A 25,378-nucleotide genomic window follows, 5' to 3' on the forward strand; every position below is an offset into this window, starting at 1 on the left:
TCTTGCTAGGGTCAGGGTGGCCTTCGCAGAGTGGAGGCCCTGGATCTGGGGAGGCTGGGGAGGCCTGTGAACTGAGGTAAGGGACCCAGGGCAAGGGCCCAGCGAACCATAGTCCTCCCACCCTAGGTATCTGAAGGGTTACTTTGTCCGGAACACAGACTTTGACTTCTTCAACTATGCAGGACTGCAGCGTTGTCTGTGCTTCTGTACACAACACCCACCACCTACATCGATGACATCACCATCACCACCGGCATGGAGCATGACAGTGGTGAGGGTTTCTGGTAGGACCCTCCCTCAGTGGGGCCAGGGTGACTCTGTTTGTTCCCTGTTTGGAAAGTTCTCCCAGGAAAAAGGTGCTGCCAGCATCTCTAAACCCTCACAGGTTCCCATCCCCCTAGGAAGCTAAAATCCAGCTTGTCTGAGCGGGCACCGGCTCCTGAAATCACCCATGTGGTTGACCTGGCTTGGAGAAGAGCGGTCTGGCCTAAGGTCACACAGCTCAGGGTGGCTGTCGTTTCCCTTCCCCACGGTGCTGCTCTCTCTCCAGCTCCCCTTGCTACACATCATGCTCAAGGAACAGGCCGCTTCAGGGGGCCGGGCATGGTGGCTCACTCCTGTCGACCCAGCTCTTTGCAAGGAGGCCCTGGTAGGAGGATCACTTGAGGCCAGAAGTTCAAGACCAGCCTGGGTAATATAGCAAGACCATCACCACAAAAAATTAAAAAATTAGCCAGGCATGGTGATATGTGCCGGTAGTCCCAGCTGCTGAGGCAGGAGAATCACTTGAGCCTGGGAGGTCAAGGGTGCAGTGAGCTATGACGGCACCACTGCACTTCGGTCTGGGCAACAGAGGGAGACCCTGTCTTGTTTTGTTTTGTTTTGTGATGGAGTCTCGTTCTGTTGACCAGGCTAGAGGGCAGTGGTGTGATCTCGGCTCACTGCAACCTCTGCCTCATCGGTTCAAGTGATTCTCCTGCCTCAGCCTCCCGAGTAGCTGGGATTACAGGCACCCACCACCACGCCCAGCTAATTTTTGTATGTTTTTAGTAGAGATGGGATTTCACCATGTTGGCCTGGCTGGTCTTGAACTCCTGACCTCAGGCGATCCACCCACCTCAGCCTCACAAAGTGTAAGGATTACAGGCGTGACCCACCGTTCCCGGCTGGGATGCTCTGTCTTTAAGAAAAAAAAAAAATTAAGTTTTTTTACTTTTTAAAAATATGTCTTTTTCTGAGATGAGGCCTTGCACTGTCGCCCAGACTGGAGTGCAGTGGCGAGATTATTGACAGCTGTTGTGGGGCCACCGTACTAAGTTTAAAAGAATTTAGGCTGGGTGTTGTAGCTAATGCCTGTCATCCCAGCACCTTGGGAGGCCAAGGTTGGCAGATCACTTGAGCTCAAAAGTTCAAGACCCGCCTGGGTAACATAGTGAGACTGTGTCTCAAAATAAATAAATTAATTAAATTAAATGAAAAATAAATAAGAATTTAAACAAGAATCACAAGGCAAAGACAATGCAGCATAGAGCAATTGCAAAGGAAGAGTATTTTGGAAGTTAAGTGCAGAATAGCCAGGGCACAGTGGCTCATGCCTGTAATCCCAGCACATTCAGAGGCCGAGGCAGGTGGATCACTTGAGCTCAGGAGTTCAGACCAGCCTGGCCAACATTAGCTGGGTGTGGTGGCGTGTGCCTGTAATACTGGCTACTCAGGAGGTTGAGATGGGAGAATTGCTTGAACCCGGGAGGTGGAGGTTGCAGTGAGCTGAGATTGCAACACTGCACTCCAGACTGGGTGACAGAGCGACACCCCGTCTCAAAAAAAATAGTGAAGTGCAAAATACACGGTTCACCCTGAGAGAGAGAATTCAGGGCAGACTGCTCAAAAGGATGAGACAGCGCTGATTATTACAAGGGAAACTCCCTTTAAGGAGCTGGGAAGAGGTGTTACTCTAAGCACATTCTGGGTCGTCCTCTTGGTGCACATGCGCAGTAGCTGTACTTGCTTGTTCACAGGTCGCATGTCTCAGTGCCGTGGTTGGTGCATCCAAAGGACACGGTCACTTTCTTGACTGCTTACCCTGCCTCAAGATCGTAGCTCACTGCAGCCCCGAACTCCTGGCTCAAGCAGTCCTCCCACTTCAGCCTCCCAAGTAGCTGGGGCTGCAGGGGCTCCTGGGGCTGCAGGCATGCACCAACATGCCTGGCTAATTTTTTTGTATTTTTAAGGAAGAAGTGGTTTCCCTATGTTACCCAGGCTGGTCTTAAACTCCTGGGCTCAAGCGATCCTTCCACCTCAGCCTTCCTAAGTGTTGGGATTACAGGTGTGACCACTGTGCCTGGCCAAAAAAATCTTTTTTTAAATTTAAAAAGAGCGCCAGACACGGTGGCTCATGCCTGTAATGCCAGCACTTTTGGAGGCCGAGTCGGGTGGATCACCTGAGGAGTAGGTGCGACTCCTACAATTGGTTTGGTGGAAATCAAATCCAAATACTACTACAGCCAATGGACAGGGGACCAGGCCTTCTGTGATGGTGAGTGATAGCATCCCCAAAAGTTAAAAATACCAAATGCGTGACAGTTCTCCCTTGACTGGTTAATAGGGTGATAGTCACTAGTCCATCGAGATGTCTTATTTAAGGGGAACATGTGGGCAATCTTAGTTTTATGGCCCTGAGGTAAGAACCAGATGCCAGGTATAGTTTCAGTATAGTCACCCCCAAGTATTATGGGCCTGGAGCAAGGAGGGTAACACACCCGAACGGGATGATGATTTCTCGGAGGTTGGTAGATTAAGATACCAAAATTTGGTAGGAGATATCCATATTGGAAGGGTGGTTTTGACTGAAATGTGCTATTCCAATGAACCAATGAATGTACTATGTAATATTAAGGATTTTGAGTACTGGTCGATATCCACGTGGAACTAGTTCTATATGTAAGTGTAGTATTATGTACGATAGTTAAGAAATTGCTAATACTTATATTCATGTGGAGCAAGCTTGTAATGTCATATAATCTGAGAATATACTGTGTACAATCAGGCATTGATAGTGCTGTATATTCATGGAGACTAGCAATAATGCACAAAGTACATAAAAGTATTGATGTATTAGTGTTGATGGTCAGCACTTACATAGTAGTTAAAATGCGTGCCGAAAAGAATACAGAGAATAGTTTAATTAGAATCTCGGCTTTGGGTGTTGATGGTGAAGTGGGAATGCTTTTTCTCTGAGTTGCCCTGGGGAGGGGACTCTCCATTTCTGCTTTACAAGACTGATGTATTGGATTATACTACAAGGGCAGTTTCATTTAAGTCGTTTATTTTCGATTAGGGCGGTGAGTGGTATGAGGGCAAGAATAATAGAGAAATATATCATAGATGCTATCTGTCCGATGGTAATAAAAGGCTGTTCAACTGGCTGTCCTCTGATTCATGTGAGCGTGAATAGGTCGGTGACTAAGATTCAGAACAGGTACTGACTTAATGGGTGGAATATGATGCTTTGTTGTTTGGATGTGTGGAGTGCAGGAATAACTGCTAGAATGAGAATGGATAATAGAAGGGCCAGTACGCCTCCTAGTTTATTGGGGATGGATCATAAGATTGCATATGCAAATAAAAAGTATCACTGTGGTTTAGTGTGGGGCAGGGTATTTAGGGGGTTGACTAAGGTGTAATGATCTGGGTCACCCAGGAGGTCAGGCAAAAACAGTACTAGAATTATTAAAAGGAGGAGGAGAAAAATTAAACCTGGAATATCTTTGGTTGTGTAGGAAGGGTGGAAGGTGATTTTGTCAGAATGTGATGAAATTCCTGAAGGGTTATTAGACCCTGTTTCATGTAGGAATAAAAGGTGGAGAAGTGTTAGCGCTATGATGATGAAAGGTAAGATGAAGTGGAAGGTGAAGAATCGTGTAAGAGTGGCTTTGTCAACTGAAAATCCACCTTAGACTCATTGGACAAGGTCAGTTCCAATATATGGGATGGCTGATAGTAGGTTTGTGATTACTGCAGCGCCTCATGGAAGAACAATGGATTCACTGGCCTCATGGAAGAACATAGCCTATAAATGCTGTTGCTGTGGTTGTGAGTAGAAGGATAATGCCACTATGTCAGATTTCTAAATATATGAATGACCCATAATATAAGCCTCCGCCGACGTGTAGGAAGAGTCAGATGAAGAGTGCTGAAGAGCCGTTAGTGTGAAAATAGCGGACTCTTCAGCTGTAGTCCACATCTCGGTTAATATGGGTGACTGAAGAGAAAGCAAATGAGGTATCTGGTGTGTAGTGTATGGCCAGAAAGAACCCTGTGATGATCTGGAGGATTAAGCAGGTACCAAGAAGTGAGCCAAAGTTTCATCATATAGAGATATTAGATGGTGCGGGGAGATCAATGAATGAGTAATTAATGATTTGTATTAGTGGGTTTGTTTTACATATAATGGTCATTAGTGTTCTTATAGTTGAAGTACAGTGATGGTTTTTCATATCATTAGTCATGGCTATAACTCATGTGGGAATAATGACATATGCTTTATTCTTATTAAGTGTTCTTTTGTTACGGGATTTGTAGGTTTTTCTTCTAAACCTTCTCCTATTTATGGGGATTTAGGGTTAATTCTTAGTGGTGCTGTAGGTTGTGTTGTGTTGAATTATGGTGGGGCTTTTATGGGATTAATAGTCTTTTTTATTTATTTGGGGGGGATGATGGTTGTTTTTGGATATACTGCGGTGATGGCTATTGAGGAATACCCTGAGGCATGAGGATCAAGTATTGAGGTTTTAGGAACTTTATTACTGGGGATACCAATAGAGGTGGTGTTACTTTGATGAATGGTGAGTATGATGGGGTGGTAATCATAGTTAATTTTATTAGTGTGGGAAGTTGAATAATTTTTGAGGGTGAGGGGCCAGGGTTGATTTGTGAGGATTCCGTGGGTGCTGGTGCTTTATATAATTATGGGTGTTGATTGGTGGTGGTTGCTAGTTGAACATTGTTTGTATTTATGTTGCAGTTGAAATTACTTGGGGGTAATAGAGTAGACAAGAGTAAAGTTAAAAAGGGTGGAATAAAAAAAGAAGAAATAACATTTAATTAGGCCTTTTTGAGTAGTTATGGTAATGGAGGCTGTGATTTGGGTCTGTGAAATTGTCTTTGGTATGGACTTTTCTAGTCAAGTTAGATCTAGCAGAAGTGATGCCAGATTTTGGCTTGTAGATAGGTTTGAGTGAGGGGTTGTAGGATGAATTGTGATTGAGTAGAATCCTAATATATTGGAGAAGTTGAATGTTTGTAATGGATATGTTATCTTAAGATTATTAGTTATAAAACTAAGTTCCATTGCCAGTAAGAGTCCTAGGATGGTTACACCCAAGGCTGTAAGTTTTGGTTGTTTGGGGGGATGAAGTTAGGGATAATGCTATTGGTGATGAGAAACCCAGGGAAGATACGGCCGACTATAAAGCATTTAATTGGGTTTATTAGGGAAGGGTTATTTTCATCAATGCTGATTAGGGTTGGGAAGCAGGGTTGTCCTATTAGAGCAAAGAAAATAATTTGGATACTATAGATCCTTGTTAGGGAGGTGGCAATAAGAGTACTAGAGAGGGCTGAGGCTTTGGTATATGATGTGTTTGCAGTTGTGATAATGAGGTCTTTAGAATAAAAGCCTGTGAGGAAAGGCATAGCCGTAAGTGCTAGGCTGCCAATAATAAGAGAGGAAGAAGTAAAGGGTAAAGTCTTAAATAGTCCTTCTATTTTTCGGATATCTTGTTCATCGTTGAGGTTATGGGTGATGGATCCTGAACATATAAATAATATAGCTTTAAAAAAGGCGTGGGTGCAGATATGTAGGAATGCTAGGTGTGCTTGATTAATGCCAGTTGTAACTATTATAAGGCCTAGTTGACTTGAGGTGGATAATGCTATGATTTTGTTGATAACATTTTGTGTTCGAGCACAAATTGCTGTAAATAAGGTGGCAATAGCCCCTAAACACAGTGTAAGGATTTGGATTAATATACTATTTTCTATTAAAAGGTGGAAGTGGATAAGCAGGAAAACTCCTGCTACAACTATAGTGCTAGAGTGGAGTATGGCTGCGACTGGGATTGGGCCTTCCATGGTGGAAGGAAGTCGGGTGGAGGCCAAATTGAGCTGACTTTCCCGCTGCTGCTAAGAGAAGGCCAATTAATGGAAGAAGATCGGGGGAAGGATTTAGGATAAATGCTTGTTGAGGTTCTTATGTATTGCAGGATGAGAGGAATCATGCTATAGCTAAAATGAAGCCAATATCGCCAATGCGGTTATATAGAATCGCTTGGAGGGCTGCTATATTAACATCTGCTCGGCCATGTCATCAGCCAGTCAGTAAAAAAAGACATAATTCCTATGCCTCCTCATCTGACAAGAAGTTGAAAAAGGTTGTTGGCGGTAACTAGAATTAATATTGTGGTAAGGAAAATAAATATTTGAAAAATTGATTAATGTTGAGATCTGATTTTATATACCATATTGAGAATTCTCTAATAGATCAGGTGACAAATAGTGCTACTGGGATAAATTTTATGGAGAAGTAGTCTAGTTTGAAGCTTAGTGAGAGACTAAGGTTTGGATTGTTATTCAATATCAGTTTGAGATGATGGCTTCGTGGTCTATATACACAAACATTGTGGGAATGAAGCTAATGGTGAAGGTGCATGCGGTAGATATTTTTACCTAATATGGATACGAGTTCTTGTGAGAGTTGATTAAGGTAGTAATGATTGTAAGGTTAAGGAGATTAAGTTTATAGTAATGGAAAAATACATGATTATTACTTGTATTTGGAGTTGCACCAATATTTTTGGTTCCTGAGACCAATGGATAGCTCTTATCCTCTAAAACTTGAGAAAGCCATGTTGTTAGGCTCGGGGGCATGAGTTAGCAGTTCTTGCATACTTTCTCAGTAAATAAGAAATTGCAGACTTCTGTTACTAGACCCACAATCTAATGTTTTGATTAAACTATATTCACAGGGTATAAAACCTATAATAATTTTAGGGTTTAGTGATAATAGGAGAATAGGTGCAAGGTGTACAAGTATTAGCATATTTTCTCGTGTGGAGGAAGGTTTAATACTGTTAATGTAATCTGTAAGTGTTCCTTGTGTTGTGATAAGCACGTATAGGGAATAAAGGGCTGTGATTAATATATTCGTCCTATAAGCTTATTGATGATGTTTGATCAGGAGAATGAAGCTACCCTTACAAAGAGTTCTATTAGATTAATGGTGGGGGGTAAGCCAAGGTTAGTAAGGTTTGCTATAAGTCATCAAAAGGCTGTTAGTGGGAGTAGTGTTTGAAGACCTCAAAAGAGTAATATGATTTGGCTATGGATTCACTCATAGTTTGAATTTGCTAGGCAGAATAGTAAGGATGAAGTAAGTCTGTGGGCAATTATGAGGGTGATTGCACCGGTAAAGCTTCAGGGAGTTTGAATGAGGATAGCCATAATAACAAGTGCTGTATGACTTACAGAGGAATATGCAATAAGTGATTTTAGATCAGTTTGTCATAGACAAATAGAGCTTATCATAACTATCCCTCATAAGGATAACAGGAGGAAGGGGTAAGGTGTATATTCTGTCGGAGCTGAGGATAAGGGTAAGCCGTATTATGCCATAGCCGCCTGGTTTTAGGAGAACTGCTGCAAGTACTATTGAGCCTGCAATAGGGGCTTGTACGTGGGCTTTAGGAATTCATAGGTGAAGTCCGTGTAGGTGTATTTTTACTGTAAAACCCATAATACATGCTAATCATATAAGGTTATTGGATCAGGAAATTAACAGTTCTTGGGTGGTAAATATTATTATCGTGTTCAGTGAAGCGAAGGTATTTTGAGTATAAATAAGTATAATAAGCAGGGGGAAGAGATCCCACTAGTGTATAAAATAAGAAATATGAGCTTGCATTGAGGCGTTCTGGTTGGTTACCTCAGGGGGTGATAATAATTAAGGTAGGGATAAATGTAGCTTCAAAGAGAATACAAAATATAATTAGCTCTGTGGCTGTGAATTCCATAATTAAAGAAAATTGTAGGGAAATCAATATGGAAATAATAGAGCTTTTTCCATGGGGGTGACTCACTGGAGAGGTGGTACTGGCTTGCTGTAATTATAAGAGGTAGTAGTCAGGCTGTTAAGATTAGAAGGGGTGATGTCAGCAGATCAGAAGAGAAAGTTAATGAGAAGTTGAATAGATTGTCATTGAATTGATTAAAAAATAATAGGGCAATGAAGCTGATGATTAGGCTGTGAATAGTCATATTGATTCAGATTATAGAGTTTTTAGAGAGTCATTTTATTGGTAGCAGTATAATTATTGGAATAATAATAATTTTTAGCATTGAAGTCAATTTAGGTTATGTATATAGTCTAGGTCATAGGTGTTGGAAATTGAAACTAGTATGGCAAGGCCCGCTGTGGCTTCGCAGGCAGCAAATACTAGGAGGATAATGGGTATTATGAATGCTAGGGTGAAATGTATATTTAAAGTTATAAGGGTATTTATGATGAATAATGATAATATTATTCCTTCTAGGCATAGTGGAGATGATATCAGGTGGGATCGAAGATTAATATCCCCAGAAGTGATGTGGTATATGCTAATATGATATTGATACAAATGGAGGGCGTTTGGTAAATATGTTCTATCATAATCTAATGAGTCAAAATCATTTATTTTGACTTAAACTATCTACCAATTCAGTTCAATCTAATCCTTTTGGAGTTCATTCATAAGTTAACCCTAGGACTAAAATGATAACTAGTATAAGGGCTGTGCTGATTATTAGTGTCAGGTTGCTTGTTTGAAGGGCTCATGGCAAGGGTAGTAGGAGGACAATTTCTAAGTCAAATAGGAGGAATGTGATGGCTACTAGAAAAAATTTTATGGAGAAGGGAATGTGGGTGGAGGGTAATGGGTCAAATCCGCATTCATAGGGGCTGGATTTTTTTATATAAATATTAAGTGGTGGGAGCCAAAACGTAACAACTATTAGTGATAGGGCTAATAGGGCGTTCACTGCTAGGGCAGGTTAATTACTCTTTTTCAGATGTTGTCGAAACTGATTGGAAGTCAATGGCACTGTTTATACTAAAAGAGTAAGATCCTCATCAGTAAATAGAAATATAGAAGAATAGTCATACTACATCTACAAAGTGTCAATATCAGGCCACGGCTTCAAAGCCGAAGTGATGGCTAGATGTAAAGTGTTATTTTAATTGGCAGGGGAGACAGATAGTGAGGAATGTTGATCCAATAATGATGTGAAGTCTGTGAAAGCCTGTAGGTGTGAAGAATGTTGAGCCATAAATTCCATCAGAAATAGCAAAGGGAGCCTCGAAGTATTCTGAGACTTGTAGGAGGGTGAAGTAAATACCGAAGGTAATTGTGATAAGTAGTGCTTGAATTATTTGTTTTTGATTATTTTCTATTAGGCTGTGATGGGCTCAAGTAATTGAAACCCCTGATGCAAGTAATACAGATGTATTCGGGGGAGGGGAGGTACTTCCAGAGGGTCGAGGGAGAAATGCCTGTTGGGGGTCAGTGTCCTCCTAGGTCTGGAGTTGGGGCTAGACTAGAATGGTAGAATGCCAAGAAGAACCCAGCAAAAGAAAAACAAAAAATTACTTCTGAGATATTAAATAGAACTATTCCATATCGGAGGCCTTTTTGGACAGTTGTTGTATGGTGGCTTTGAAATGTACTTTCTCAGATAATGTCATGTCACCATTGATATATAGTCAGTGTATTGTTTAGTAGGCCTAAGGTTAAAAGAGTAATAGAGTTAAAGTGAAATCATAATAGCTAGGCCAGATGTTATTAGGAGAGCTGAGAGAGCCCCTGTTAACAGCCAAGGGCTGGGTTTGACTAAACGATAGGGGTGTGTTTGGTGGGTCGTTATGTGTTGTCATATAAATAAAGGCTTACTAATAGCATAAAGACACAAGCTTGGATATGGGCCACAGCGAATTTGAGAGTGATCAATAGAATTAGAATAATAAGGGTGATTGAAGCTGTGGGAAGGTTAATAGTTGATAATACCAGTGTGGTTCCTCCAGTTAAGTGTATGAGTAAGTGACCGGCTGTAATGTTGGCTGTTAAACGTACAGCTAGTGCCATTGGTTGAATAAGTGGACTAATGGTTTTGATGATTACTAGTATAGGGGTAAGTGGAATGTGTGTGCCTGGTAGTAGGAAGTGAGCTAAGGAGTTTTTAGTTTTCAAGTAGAAGCCTGTGATTACTGTGCCTGCTTATAAGGGGATTGCTATACTGAGATTTATTGATAATCGGGTAGTTGGTGTAAATGAGTGGGGTGGAAACCCAAGGAGATTGGCTAAGGCAATAAAGAGAATTAGGGATATTAGTATAAGGGATCAGGTTCATCCTTTAATAGTATGTGTGATTATTATTTGTTTTAGAACAAGTTGAACTAGTCATTGTTGAATAGAAATCAGTTGGTTATTGACTAGGTAGTTGGAGGTTGGAAGTAGTGTGGTGGGAAAGAAGATGATTAGTGCTGCTGAGGGTAAACCTAGGATTGTCGGGGCAGTAAATGAGGTGAGCAGATTTTAGTTCATTTTAGTTCTCAAGGGTTGTTAACATTTTTGTGTTTTAATTGTTTTTGGTGTAGGGGGTGTGTGGTAAATGAACTTTGATAGTTTTAATTGAATAATGGAGAATAAAGTTATGATTGTTGATATAGTAATAATAGGTCGTGTGGAAGTATCTAGTCGAGGCATTCACTGTAGAGAGGTGTGATTTCTCTCAGTCTTTAACTGAAAAGGTTAACACTGGGGTAGCTTTACAGTGATATTATAGTACAGATATAGACCAAGTTTTGAAAGTTTTTAATGGGACTAATTCTAGAACAATAGGTATAAAACTGTGGTTAAATCCACACATTTCTGAGCATTGTCCGTAGTAGATGCCTGATCATGTAGCAGGTAAGGCAAATTGGTTTAAGCGTCCAGGGATTGCATCTGTTTTTAAACCCTAGTGAGGGAATAGTTCATTAGTGCAGGAGATCTTCGGGTGCGATTAACATACGGATGGGAATTTCTCTTGGGAAGATTGTTTGGTTGTTGACTTCAAGGAGTCGAAGTTCTCCTCATTTTAAGTCGGCTGTTGGAAGCATAAGAATTGAAGCTTAATTCTTCATAATCTGTGTACTCGTAGCTTCAATACCATTGATGTCCAATTGTTTTAACAGTGAGAGAAGGGTTATTGATTTCATCTGTTATATACAGGATACATAGGGATGGGAGGGCAATTAAGATTAAGCTGATGGCAGGCAAGGTAGTTCAGACAGTCTCTAATTCTTGGGCATCTGTGGTGCTAGTATGAATTAGTTTTGTTGTGTTAGAGAAATAATGTATAGAACCAGGGAACTAATTAGGAAAATAATTATAAGAGTGTGGTCATGGAAGGTAAGCAGTTCTTCTGTAAAAGGGGATGAAGTGTCTTGAAGACCTAATTGAACTGGATGGGCCATTAAGATATATAGGGCTTAACCTATAATTTAACTTTGACAAAGTTATGAAATAATTTTACTAATATTGAGAAACTTACAGAGGTTATGGGATTGGCTTGAAACAGTCTGTGGAGGTTTGATTCCTTCCTTTTTCACTTAGGTCCTCATGTAGGTTGGTTCTTCGAATGTGTGAGAGGGTGTTGGACAGCCATACAGTCATTCTAAGTCGGTAGATGGTTGTGCAATTGTTAGAACTTTTCGTTTTGAAGCAAAGGCTTCTCAGATCATGAAAATTATTAGCATTACTGCTGTTAGGGAAATAAATGAGCCTCTGGATGAAATAATATTTCATGTGGTGTATGCGTTGGGATAATTGGAGTAACATCGAGGCATACCGGATAGGCCGAGGAAATGCTGCGGGGGAAAAAGTTAAACTGACACCTCTAAATATGATGGCAAAGTCAATTTTAACACAGATTTGATTAAGTGTATAACCTGAAAATAGGGGGAATCAGTGGACAAAGCCTCCTATAATAGCAAATACGGCTCCTATTGATAAGACATAAGGAAATGGGCTACAACATAATATGTGTCATGTAAAACAATATCTAGTGTTGAATTGGCTAGTACAATGCCGGTTAGACCTCCTACTGTAAAAAGGAAAATAAATCCCAGGGCTTAGAGTATTGTGGGAGATCATTTGATGTTACTGCCATGTAGTGTAGCTGATCAGCCAGACTTTGACACCAGTAGGAATAGCAATAATTATAGTAGCAGAGGTGAAGTATGCTCATGTATCTACATCTGTTCCTACTGTCAATATGTGGCGAGCCCATACAATAATCCCTAAGAAGCCAATTGATATTATGGCTTACACTATGCCCATGTACCCAAATGGCTCTTTTTTTCCAGAATAGCATGTTGTGATATGGGAAATTATCCTGAAGCCCGGTAGGATGAGGATACAGACTTCAGGGTGACCAGAGAATCAGAGTAAGTGCTGATATATGATAGGATTTGCCTCCACCAGCTGGGTCGAAAAAAGTAATATTAAGATTGCGGTCAGTTAACAGTATTATAGTGTCGGCGGCTAGGACTGGGAGAGAACGGAGTAGGAGAACTGCTGTAATTAGGACTGATCAGACAAAAAGGGGTGTGTGACATTGGGACATAGGTGGAGGATTTATGTTAATAATTGTGGTGATAAAGTTAATGGCACCTAAAATAGAAGAGACACCTGCCAAATGGAGTGAGAAGATGGGTAAATCTACAGAGGCTCCTGCATGTGTTAGGTGTCCTGCTAAGCGGGGGGTAGACTGTTCAGCCGGTTCCAGTGCCAGCCTTTACTACAGTGGATGCAAGTAATAGTAGGAAAGAGGGTGAGAGGGGTCAGAAACTCATATTATTTATCCGGGAAAATGCTATGTTGGGGGCGCCAATTATCAGAGGGATTAACCAGTTGCTGAAACCTCCAATTATAATTGGTATTACTATAAAGAAAATTATGAAAAATGCGTGACCGGTAACGATGACATTGTAAATTTGATCATCTCCTAGTAGAGTACCTGGTTGGTGAATAAGGAAGCTTAAGGCTGTAGCCACTATCCCTGCTCATGCACCAAATAGCAGGTGTAATGTCCCGATATCTTTATGGTTGGATGAGAACAATCCACAGTTGGTGAACATAAGTGAAGTGAGAAAAGGTAAAAAGGCTGAGTAAGCATTAGACAGTAAATCTAAAGACAGAGGTCAAGGCCTCTTTTTAGCAGCCCCGAGGTGATTTTCATGTTGCATTGCAAATTCAAAGGAGCACCTTCAATCCTGCTGGGGCTTCTCTGCCTTTTTCCCCCAGAGGCGGGAGAAGTAGATTGAAGCCAGTTGATAGGGTGTTTAGGTATTAACTAAATTTTCGTGGGTTTAAGTCCCACCAGTCTAGCCATGGCTTAGCTTAATTAAAGTGATTGATTTGCATTCAACTGATGCAGAATACAGTTTTGCAGTCTTTAGGTTTTTTGCAGAAACTAAGTATAATTCACTTTTTAAGAGCTTTGAAGGCTCTTGGACTTACTTAACCTAAATTTCTAGATTATAGGTAGCGTTACTGGAGAGATTGGTAGGAGGAGGGTAGAGAAGATGGTAAGTGGGGGGAGAAGTTATATGGGTTTTGTGTTTTCAAACTATCATTTTATTTTTATATTATTGGATGTGGGGAATATTGTCACTGAAGTGGAGTAAACTAAGCATATGTAAATATACAGATTGAGTAGAGTTATGATAGCTATAATGATTGGGATAATAAGACTTATTTTTTGTAAACTCTTGAATGGTGATTCATTTAGGCAGGAATCCTATGAATGGAGGTAAACCTCCTAGGGATAATTGATAGAATTATAGATACTAACCATGTTAATTTGTTTCAGGCGTGGGATAGTGATAGGGTTGTGGTGCTTGAATTCAGGCTGAGTGCTAGGAATACAGTGGTGGTTAAGATGAAGTAAATAGGTTAAAAATGGTAATGTTTGGGTTATATATTAGTACTGCTCTTATTCAACCTATGTGAGTAATTGGGGAGTAGACTAGAATTTTACGTCGTTGTGTTGGGTTAAGTCCTCCTCCACTGCCCACCGTAATAGGTAGGACTGAGAGAGAGGAGGATGTTGGTGTTTACTGATGGAAAAATTTGGTGTATAACCGAAGTAGAAGCTAGACTTGTCATGTGAGGAGGATGCCGGATGTTAGGAAAGTTCCTTGAGTCACTTCTGGAGCTCAGAAGTGAAAAGGGGCTATCCTTAGTTTTATTACTAAGGCTGTTATTATTATTAAGGATGAAAATTGATTAATAGTATTTATTATTGTTCACTGTCTGAAACAGGTTATTGGAGAGAATACTTATTATGAGGACTATAGATGTGGTTGCCTGTATAAGGAAATATTTAGTGTCTGTTTCTGTAGAGCGGGGGTTTATTTTTTTAATTAAGATTGGGATGAGGGCTAATATATTTATTTCTAAGCCTGTTCTGATGAAAAATCAGTGTGAGCCTAGCATTGTGATAAGTAAGTAAGTAAAAATGGTAAGGTAAATAATAAGTTGAGCTAATGGGTTAATTAGGACGGGAAGGGTGTAACCAACATTTTCGGGGTATGGGCCCGATAACTGATTTAGCTGACCTTATCTTAGGACATGGTGTGATAGGTAGCATGGGGAATTTTGGATTCTCAGGGGTGGGTTCAATTCCTATAGTTCTAGAAATAAGAGGTTGAAATCCTATTGTTTACTCTATCAAAGTAATTATTTTGTCAGCCATATTTCTTACATTTGAGGTGGGATGCTGGAGATTAGGATGGGTATTGAGATATGTCATATACAGAATGCTAGTGTAAGTGGTAGAAAGGTTTTTGATAGGAGGTGTATGAGTTGATTGTAGCCAAAACGGGGATATGCTGTTTGAATTCATAAAAATAGGGAGGTTAAGAGGAGGGTCTTGGTAATGAAATATGTAGTATAGAGTTCTGGTGAATATATAGTGTGTAATGTTCCTAGAAAAATTGTAGTAGTTAGGGCATTTATTATGATGATATTCATGTATTCTGCTATGAAGAAGAGGGCAAATGGACCTGCGGTATATTCGATGTTGGAACCTGAGACTAACTCTGATTCTCCTTCTGTTAGGTAAAAGGGGCTCGGTTAGTTTCTGCTAATGTGGAGAGAAATCATATTATGCCTAGGGGACTCCAGAAGTGCTGATCCAGAGAGAGTGTCTAAAAATCTATTCTCAGAAATGAGGGAAGGCCTTATGTCCATGAAACAGCAGATAGTATTAAAATAATCATTGTAATACCTATAACACAAGGAGAACTGGAATAGAGAACCAGAAGATTGCTGTGGTGACAGTTCTACTGCCTCCATCAATGGGGCATACCCCATTCTAAGTGGGAAATCTGTTTTTAGACAATTCCATTAAAAAGTTCCTGTCACCGGGTATGGTGGCTCACACCTGTAATCTCAGCACTTCGGGAGGCTGATAGGGAAGGATCTTTTGATCCCAAGGTAGGAAGCCATCCTGGCCAACATAGCAAAACCCCTTCTCTACAAAAAATAAAAAGAATGAAAAATTAGCCAGCTGTGGTGGTGTATGTCTGTAGTTCTAGCTATTCAGGAGGCTGAGGAAGGAGGATCCCTTGAGCCTGGGACTTCTTGAGGCTGCAGGGAGGTATGATCACACCACTGCACTCCAGGCTGGGCAACAGAGTGAGACCTGGTCTCTAAAAAAAAGAAAGGAAAAAGGTTTTCTCCCTAACCAAACTACAATTAGCTGACCAGTGCCTGTCACCCATGAACTTGAACACATGTGGTCTGACCCCACTGGAAGGAACGAGCTTGTCTTAGTTCAGGGAGATCCAGGATTTGCATAGCTCTTCTCCAGGACTGAGCTACTACTCACATTTGCCTCTCCTGTTCTGCTATCAACTGGCTTGATCTTTTTCTCTTCCTTTGTCTTTTAACATCTATTTACACCAAAGCTCAGTACTGGCTTCCTATGGCTGCTGTAATACATTACCACAAATTAAAAAAAAATAATAATGATTTTGGCCAGGCATGGTGGCTCACACCTATAATCCCAGTGCTTTTGGAGGCCGAGGCAGACAGATCTCTTGAGGCCACAAGAGTTCAAGACCAGCCTGGCCAACATGGCGAAATCTCATCTCTACTAAAAATACAAAAGTTAGCTGGGCGTGGTGGCATGTGCCTGTAGTCCCAGCTACTTGAGAGGCTGAGGTGGGAGAATCACATGAACCTAGGAGGCAGAGGTTGCAGTGAGCCGAGACCACGCCCCTGCACTCCAGCCTAGGTGATAGAGTGAGATTCCTTCCTAAAAAAAGAAAAAAGAGAAACCAAACTTTTTAAATAATTTTATTTTATTTTTTAAAAACTGAGATGGGGTCTTAAACTCCTAAGCTCAAGCCATCCACCTGCCTCAACCTCCCAAAGTGCTGGGATTATAGGCATGAGCCACCATGCCTGGCCTAACCCATGAATTCAATGACTCAACGTAATATGTGTTACCGTATAATTCTGGACATCACAAGTCTAAAATTGGTTTTTCCGAGATGAAATCAAGTGTCAGCCAGGATCTGGAGGAGGATCCATTTCCCTGTTTTTTTCCAGTTTCTAGAGGCCACCTGCATTCCTTGGCTTGTAGTTCATTCTTCCGTCTGCAAGAGCAGTGGTGTAGCATCTTCAAGTCTCTCTCTGCTTCCATTGTTGATCTTACTTTTTTTTGAGACAGAGTCTCGCTCTGTCGCCCAGGCTGGAGTGCAGTGACGTGATCTCAGCTCACTGCAACCTCTGCCTCCCGGGTTCAAGCAATTCTCCCACCTCAGCCTCTCAAGTAGTTGGGACTACCGGTGCCTGCCACCACGCCTGGCTAATATTTTTGTATTTTTAGTAGAGAGAGAGTTTCACCATGTTGATCAGGCTGGTCTCAAACTCCCGAACTCAGGTGATCCACCCACCTTGGCCTCCCAGAGTGCTGGGATTTCAGGCATGAGCCTCCACACCTGGCCTAGTCCCATTACTTTCAGTGGGAAAATCCGCAATTACTTTTGCACCAATGTAATAGTAACATCAAGGATCACTGGTCACAGATCAGTGTGACAGATATTATTATAATAATTATAGGATGGGCGTGGTGGCTCATGCCTGTAATGCCAGCACTATGGAAGGCTGAGGCGGGTGGATCACCTGAGGTCAGGAGTTCAAGACCACCCGGAATAAAATGGTGAAATCCTGTCTCTATTGAAATGCAAAAACTTAGCCGGGCATGGTGGTGTATGCCTGTAGTCCCAGCTATTTGGGAGACTGAGCCAGGAGAATTGCTTGAACCCGGGAGGTGGAGGTTGCAATGAGTGGAGATCACACCATTGCACTTCAGCCTGGGCAACAAGAGGGAAATTCTGTCTCAAATAATAATAATAATAATTATTATTATTGTTATTCTGGGCACAGTGGCTCATGCCTGAAATCCCAGCACTTTGGGAGGCCAAGGCAGGTGGATCACATGAGGTCAGGAGTTCGAGATCAGCCTTGCAAACATGGTGAAACCCTGTCTCTACTAAAAATACAAATATTAGCTGGAAGTGGTGGTAGATACCTGCAATCCCAGCTACTTGGGAGGCTGAGGCAGAATTGCTTGAACCCAGGAGGGGAAGGTTGCAGTGAGCTGAGATCATGCCATTGCACTTTAGCCTGGTTGACAAGAGCAAGACTCTGTCTAAAAAATAAATAAAATAAAATGAAGAGGAGGAGGAGGAAACAGCCAGGTGAGGTGACTCACGCCTGTAAAGGAAGAGGAGGAGGAGGAGGAAGAGGAGGAGGAGGTGGTGGTCCTGGTGGTGGTGGTGGTAGAAACAGCCAGGCGTGATGGCTCATGCCTGTAGAGGAGGAGTTGGAGTTGGAGGAGGAGGAGGAAACAGCCAGGCAAGGAGGCTCATGCCTGTAAAGGAGGAGGAGAAGGAGGAGGAGGAGGAGGAAGAAGAAAAAACAGAGGAGGAGTAAACAGCCAGGCAGGTGGCTCAGGCCTGTAGAGGAGGAGGAGGAGGAAACAGCCAGGCAAGGTGGCTCATGCCTGTAAATGAGGAGGAGGAGGAAACAGCCAGGCAGGGTGGCTCATGCCTGTAAATGAGGAGGAGGAGGAAACAGCCAGGCAGGTGGCTCAGGCCTGTAGAGGAGGAGGAGGAGGAAACAGCCAGGCACACTGCCTCCTGCCTGTAAATGAGGAGGAGGAGGAAACAGACAGGCATGGTGGCTCACGCCTGTAAAGGAGGAGGAGGAAACAGCCAGGCAGGGTGGCTCATGCCTGTAAATGAGGAGGAGGAGGAAACAGCCAGGCGTGGTGGCTCACACCTGTGAAGGAGGAGGAGGAGGAAAGAGCCAGGCACAGTGGCTCAGGCATGTAAATGACGAGGAGGAGGAGGAAACAGCCAGTTGCAGTGGCTCACACCTGTAAATGAGGAGGAAACAGCCAGGCACAGTGGCTCACACCTGTAAATGAGGAGGAGGAGGAGGAGGAAACAGCCAGGCGAGGTGGCTCACACCTGTAAATGAGGAGGAGGAGGAGGAAGAAACAGCCAGGCGAGGTGGCTCACACCTGTAAATGAGGAGGAGGAGGAGGAAACAGCCAGGCAATGTGGCTCATGCGTGTGAATGAGGAAGAGGAGGACACAGCCAGGCGCAGTGCCACATGCCTGTAAATGAGGAGGAGGAAACAGCCAGGAGAGGTGGCTCACGCCTGTAAATGAGGAGATGGAGGAGGAGGTGGAGGAGGAGGCGGCGGCAGCAGCCAGTCGGGGTGGCTCACACATGTAAATGAGGAGGAGGAGGAGGAAACAGCCAGGCGAGGTGGCTCATGCCTGTAAATGAGGAGGAGGAAACAGCCAGGCGAGGTGGCTCACACCTGTAGAGGAGGAGGAGGAAACAGCCAGGCGAGGTGGCTCACAAATGTGAATGAGGAGGAGGAGGAGGAAACAGCCAGGCGAGGTGGCTCATGCCTGTAAATGAGGAGGAGGAGGAGGAGGAAACAGCCAGGTGTGGTGGCTCACGCCTGTAGAGGAGGAAGAGGAGGAAACAGGCAAGGTGGCTCATGCTGGTAAAGGAGGAGGCGGAGGGAGAGGGGGATGGGGGCAGAAGGAGGAGGTGGAGGAGGTGGAGGAGGAGGAGGAGGAGGAAAATAAAGCCAGGAGGAGGAGGGGGAAACAGCCAGGCGCAGTGCCTCACGCCTATAGAGAAGGAGGAGGAAACAGCCAGCCGAGGTGGCTCATGCCTGTAAATGAGGAGGAAAGAGGCAGGTGAGGTGGCTCACACCTGTAAAGAAGGAAGAGGAAACAGCCAGGTGCAGTGCCTCACGCCTGTAGAGGAGGAAGAGTAGGGAAGAGCCAGGCGAGGTGGTTCACGCCTGTAGAGAAGGAGGAGGAGGAGGAGGAGGAGGAGGAAACAGCCAGGTGAGCTGGCTCACACCTGTAAATGATGATGAGGAGGAGGAAACAGCCAGGCATGGTGGCTCACGCCTGTAAATGAGGAGGAGGTGGAGGTAACAGCTAGGCGAGGTGGCTCATGCTTGTAAATGATGAGGAGGAAGAGGAAACAACCAGGTGAGGTGGCTCATACCTGTAAATGAGGAGGAGGAAGAGGAAACAGCCAGGTGAGGCAGCTCACACCTGTAAATGAGGAGGAGGAAGAGAAGGAAACAGCCAGGCGAGGTGGCTCACGCCTGTAAATGAGGAGGAGGAAGAGGAAACAGTCAGGTGTAGTGCCTCACGCCTGTAGAGGAGGAGGAGGAGGAAACAGCCAGGAGAGGTGGCTCATGCCTGTAAATGAGGAGGAGGAATAGGAAACAGCCAGGTGAGGTGGCTCATGCCTGTAAAGGAGGAGGAAACAGCCAGGCACAGTGCCTCACGCCTGTAAATGAGGAGGAGGAGGACACAGCCAGGCGCAGTGCCTCATGCCTGTAAATGAGGAGGAGGAGGAGGAGGAAACAGCCAGCCATGGTGGCTTATGCCTGTAAATGCGGAGGAGGAGGAAACAGCCAGGCGAGGTGGCTCATGCCTATAGAGTAGGCGGAGGAAACAGCCAGGTGCAGTGCCTCAGGCCTGTAGAGGAAGAGGAGGAGGAAACAGCCAGGCACAGTGCCTCACGCCTGTAGAAGAGGAGGAGGAGGAGGAAACAGCCAGGCGAGGTGGCTCACACCTGTAAATGAGGAAGACAAAATAGCCAGGTGATGTGGCTCACGCCTGTAAAGGAGGAGGAGGAAGAGGAGGAAATAGCCAGGTGGAGTGCCTCATGCCTGTAGAGGAGGAGGAGGAGGAAACAGCCAGGTGTGGTGGCTCACGCCTGTAAAGTAGGAGGAGGAGTTGGAGGAGGAGGAGGAGACAGCCACGTGAGGTGGCTCATGCCTGTAAATGGGGAAGAGGAGAGGAAACATCCAGGCGTGGTGCCTCACGCCTGTAAGTGAGGAGGGAGAGTGGATACAGCCGCAGTGGCTCACGCCTGTCAAAGAGGAGGAGGAGACAGCCAGATGTGGTGGCTCATGCCTGTAAAGGAGGAGGAGGAGGAAGAAACAGGAGGAGGGGGAGGAAACAGCCAGCCCCTGTGGCTCATGCCTGTAGAGGACGAGGGGGAGGGAGAAAGGTGGGGAGGGGGAGGGAGAAAGGTGGGGAGGGGGAGGGGGAGGAGGCAAAAACAGGCAGGCTCTTTGGCTTGCAACAGCCAGGCATGGTGGCTCACACCTGTAGAGGAAGAGGAGGAAACAGTCACAGTGGCTCATGCCTGTAGAGGAGAAGGAGGAGGAGGAAACAGCCAGATGCAGTGGCTCACGCCTATGAAAGAGGAGAAGGCAGAGGAGGAGGAAACAGCCAGGCCCAGTGGCTCATGCCAGAGGAGGAAGAGTGGGGGAGGTTGATGGGGGAGGAGAGGGAGGGGGAGAGGGAGGAGGAGGAGGAGGAGAAAAATAAGAAAAAGAAGGAACAGAACAAAAAGAAAAAGGCATGTTCCATGGCTGGCAATAGCCAGGCATGTTCCATGGCTGGCAATAGCCAGGCATGTTCCATGGCTGGCAATAGCCAGGCATGTTCCATGGCTGGCAATAGCCAGGCATGTTCCATGGCTGGCAATAGCCAGGCATGTTCCATGGCTGGCAATAGCCAGGCATGTTCCATGGCTGGCAATAGCCAGGCATGTTCCATGGCTGGCAATAGCCAGGCATGGTGGCTCATGCCTGTAGAGGAGGAGGAAGAGGAAACAGCCAGGTGAGGTGGCTCACGCCTGTGAAGGAGGAGGAGGAGGAAAAAAAGGTGGAGGAGGAGGAGGAAAAAAAGGTGGAGGAGGAGGAGGAGGAGAAAGAAAAAACAGCCAGGTGTGGTGGCTCATGCCTTTAATCCCAGCAGTTTGGGAGGCAGTGAGGCAGCAAGCTGAAAGGAGGGAGGAGGAAAAAAAAGAGGAGGAGGAAGAAAGGAGGAAGGAGGGAAGAGGAAAAAGAAACAGGAGGAGGAAAGGAGGAAGGAAGAAGGACGAATAAAACAGTTAGGCTGGGCTCCGTGGCTCATGCCTGTAGCCCCAGCTACTCGGGAGGCTGAGGTAGAAGAATCTCTTGAACCCGGGGGGCAGAGGTTGCAGTGAGCTGAGATCATGGCACTGTACTCCAGCCTGGGCGACAGAGTGAGACTCTGTCTCAAAAAAAAAAAAAAAAAAAAAAAAAAAAAGAAAGAAACAGGCACGGTGCCTCACGCCTGTAATCCCAGCAATTTGGGAGGCTGAGGCGGGAAGATTGCTGGACATCCAGGAGTTTGAGACAAGCCTGATCAACATAGTGAGAACCCATGTCTACAAAAAAAGTTAAAAATTAGCCAGGAATGGTGGCACAAGGCAGTCATCCCAGCTACTCAGAAGGCTGAGGCAGGATGATCACTTGAGCCTAGGAGGTTGAGGCTGCAGTGAGCTATGGTCAAACCGCTGCACTTAAGCCTGGGCAGTGGAGTAAGATTCTATCTCAAAAAAATAAAGTTTGAAATACAGTAAGAATTACCAAAATGTGACACAAAGACACCACATGAGCACGTGCTGTTGGAAAAATGGCACCAATCCACTAGCTCAACACAGGGCCACAATCCTCTAATATGTTAAGAAATGGGCCAGGCATTGTGACTCACGCCTGTAGTCCCAGCACTTTGGGAGGCCGAGGCGGCTGGATCGCCTGACGTCAGGAGTTCCAGACCAGCCTGACCAACATGGAGAAACCCCGTCTCTACTAAAAATAAAAAATTAGTCAGGCATGGTGGCGCATGTCTGTAATCCCAGCTACTCAGGAGGCTGAGGCAGAAGAATTGCTTGAACCCAGGAGGTGAAGTTTGCTGTCAGCCAAGATCATGCCATTGTACTCCAGTCTGGGCAACAAGAGCGAAACTCCATTTCAAACAAACAAACAAACAAAAAGTTAAAAAGTTAAAGAACTGGTTGTTGGAAGAGCTTGGCACCTCCGCTCTCTTGCTTCCTCCTTTGCCATGTGATCTGCACATAGCTCCCCTTCACCCTTCTGCCGTGAGTGGAAGCTTCCAAGGCTGCAGCAGAAGTAGATGCTGGGGCCATGCTTCTAGTACAGCCTGCAGAACCGTGAGCCAGACAAATCTCTTTTTGACAAAAAAGAGACCAATGACCCAGCCTCATTCCTTTATAACAACCTAAGAGGATGAGCTACTTTATCGGGTTGTTGTGAGAAGTAGATGAGATAATACAGGTAGAGCCCCCAGATGAGGGTCTGTCTGGCACGTGGTGTATCAGTCAGGACAGGCTAATTAAGCTGCAGTAACAAACAACCCCAAAACCTCAGTTATTTGAATCAATAAAAGACTTATTTCTCATTCATGCTACACATACATGACAGGTTGGAAAGGGGGCTTTGATTTCCATAAGTTGCTCAGGGATCCCAGCTGAGGGATGCTCAATTTCACTTGTGCTTCCATGATCACCAAGGCAGGAAAAAGGGTTGCAGAAAATCAGGCGTTGGCTTTTAAAAATATCGCTGTTTGCTGGGCATGGTGGCTCATGCCTGTAATCTCAGCACTTTGGGAGGCTGAGGTGGGTGGATCGCCTGAGGTCAGGTGTTCATGACCAGCCTGGCCAATGTGGTGAAACCCCTTCTCTGCTAAAAATACAAAAATTAGCTAGATGTGGTGGCACACGCCTGTAGTGCCCGCTACTCGAGAGGCTGAGGCAGGAGAATCACTTGAACCTGGGAGGCAGAGGTTGCAGTGAGCCGAGATCATGCCACTGCACTCCAGCCTGGGTAACAAAGTGAGATTTGCCTCAAAAAAATTCTTTGTTGTTGTTGTTTTTTGTTTGTTTAAGGTTGGGCATGGTGGCTCATGCCTGTAATCCCTGCACTTTGAGAGGCCAAGTAGGGGGCAGATTACGTGAGTTTAGGAGTTTGAGAACAGCCTGGCCAACATGGCAAAACCCCGTCTCTACAAAAAATTAGCCCAGCATGGTGGCATGCACATGTAGTCCTAGCTATTCGGGAGGCTGAGTTGGGAGGATTGCTTGAGCCTGGGAGGCAGAGGTTGCAGTGAGCCGAGACCGTGCCACTGCCCTCCAGCGTGGGTGACAGACTGAGAACCTCTTTCTAAAAAAAAAAAAAAAAAATCGCTGTTTACATTTCATTGACCAAAAAGTCACACGGTCACCCCTCACATGACAGGGTCAAAGACATGCAGTTCCACTTCGTGTCTAAAAAGAGGGAGAAATAAATATTTGATTAACATCTATGGTTAGTTATCATAATTTAAAAAGTAGGCAGAGGGGAGCTCACTGAGGATGCGACATTTGAGGTGAGACTTCAATGACAAAGAAGCGGAAATTATAGGAGCTACACATGCAAAGTCTCTAAGGCAGGAATGGGCTTTTAAGGAACAGAAAGTGGCTTGACTGTTTGGAGAACGGTGAATGAGAGTAAGAATTGAGCAGGGGCTGGGTCACACAAAGCCTTCTTGGCCATAGTAAGGAGTTTGAATTATATTTCAAGTGCACCAGGAGACCGGGCAGGGTGGCTCACACCTTTAATCCCGGCACTTTGGGAGGCTGAGGTGGGAGAATCATTTGAGCCAAGGAGTTTGAGACAGACCAGCCTGAGAAACAAAGACCCCAAAATGTCACCCAAAAATTTAAAAATGAGCAGGGCACGGTGGTACATGCTTGTGGTCCCAGCTACTTGGGAGGCTGAAATGGGAGGATCACTTGAGCCTAGAAGGTCGAGGCTGCAGTGAGATGTGATGGTGCCACTGTACTCCAGCCAGGGCAACAGAGTGAGATCTGTCTCAAAAGAAAAAAAAAAAATTGGCTGCATGTGGTGGCTCATGCCTGTAATCCCAGCACTTTGGGAGGCTGAAGCAGTGGATCACTTGAGGTCAGGAGTTTGAGACCAGCTTGGCCAACATGATGAAACACGGTCTTTACTAAAAATACAAAAATTAGCTGGGGGTGGTGTTGCGTGCCTGTAATCCCAGCTACTCGGGAGGCTGAGACAGCAGAATCGTTTGAACCCAGGAGACAGAGATTGCAGTAAGCCAAGATTGCGCCATTGCGCTCCAGCCTGGGAGGCAAAGTGGGACTCAGTCTAAAAAAAAAAATATATGAACTGATACACTGGGCTGTGACTTCATGAAAAGATACTATCATTGTTTATAGTACTGGTACAGGTTTGTACCCTATAAACACAAGAATTGTAATAACTTCTAGTGCACATAATTATCATAAAAATGCAAACTCTATTTTAAAAAGTTAGCTGGGTGTGGTGGCATGCACCCGTGTCCAGCTACTCAGGAGGCTGTGGCAGGAGGGTTGCTTGAACCCAGGAGTTGGAGGCTGCGGTGAGCTATAATCGCACCACTGCACTCCAGCCTGGGTGCCAGAGCACATCCATGTCTCTAAAACATGCAAGCAAAATGAAACAAAATAAAAATTCTGTGTGTGTGAGATTGCACACACCAAATGATTGAGGCCGTTCTGTTATGAGTGATGACACATTATGACTGGGTAGCAAGAAGAATGAAATTATATGCTTACAATTGTACTTCTCTGATGACTCAAACTATTTCATACACATTAGCTTCTGGGTCCATATATATCAAATGTTATTTCTTTTTTCTCTTTTTCTTTTCCTTTTTTTTTTTCTTTTTCGTTTGTTTTTGAGACAGAGTCTTGCTCTGTCGCCCAGGCTAGAGTGTAGTGTCACAATCTCGGTTCACTGAAACCTCTGCCTCTGGGGTTCAAGCGATTTCCTTGCCTCGGCCTCCCGAGTAGCTGGGATT

At 44.4% G+C, this 25,378-nt stretch overlaps 2 pseudogenes; one reads left to right on the plus strand and one right to left on the minus strand.

Moving 5' to 3' along the window:
• The window catches only part of LOC100452246 (beta-glucuronidase-like), a 42,169-nt pseudogene that overhangs the window by 3,501 nt on the left and 13,290 nt on the right, over positions 1-25,378 (plus strand).
• On the minus strand, positions 5,030-6,927 carry LOC134761698 (NADH-ubiquinone oxidoreductase chain 5-like; annotated as a pseudogene).

The sequence above is a fragment of the Pongo abelii genome, chromosome 6 (genome assembly GCF_028885655.2).
Source record: "Pongo abelii isolate AG06213 chromosome 6, NHGRI_mPonAbe1-v2.0_pri, whole genome shotgun sequence".
Lineage (NCBI taxonomy): Eukaryota > Metazoa > Chordata > Mammalia > Primates > Hominidae > Pongo > Pongo abelii.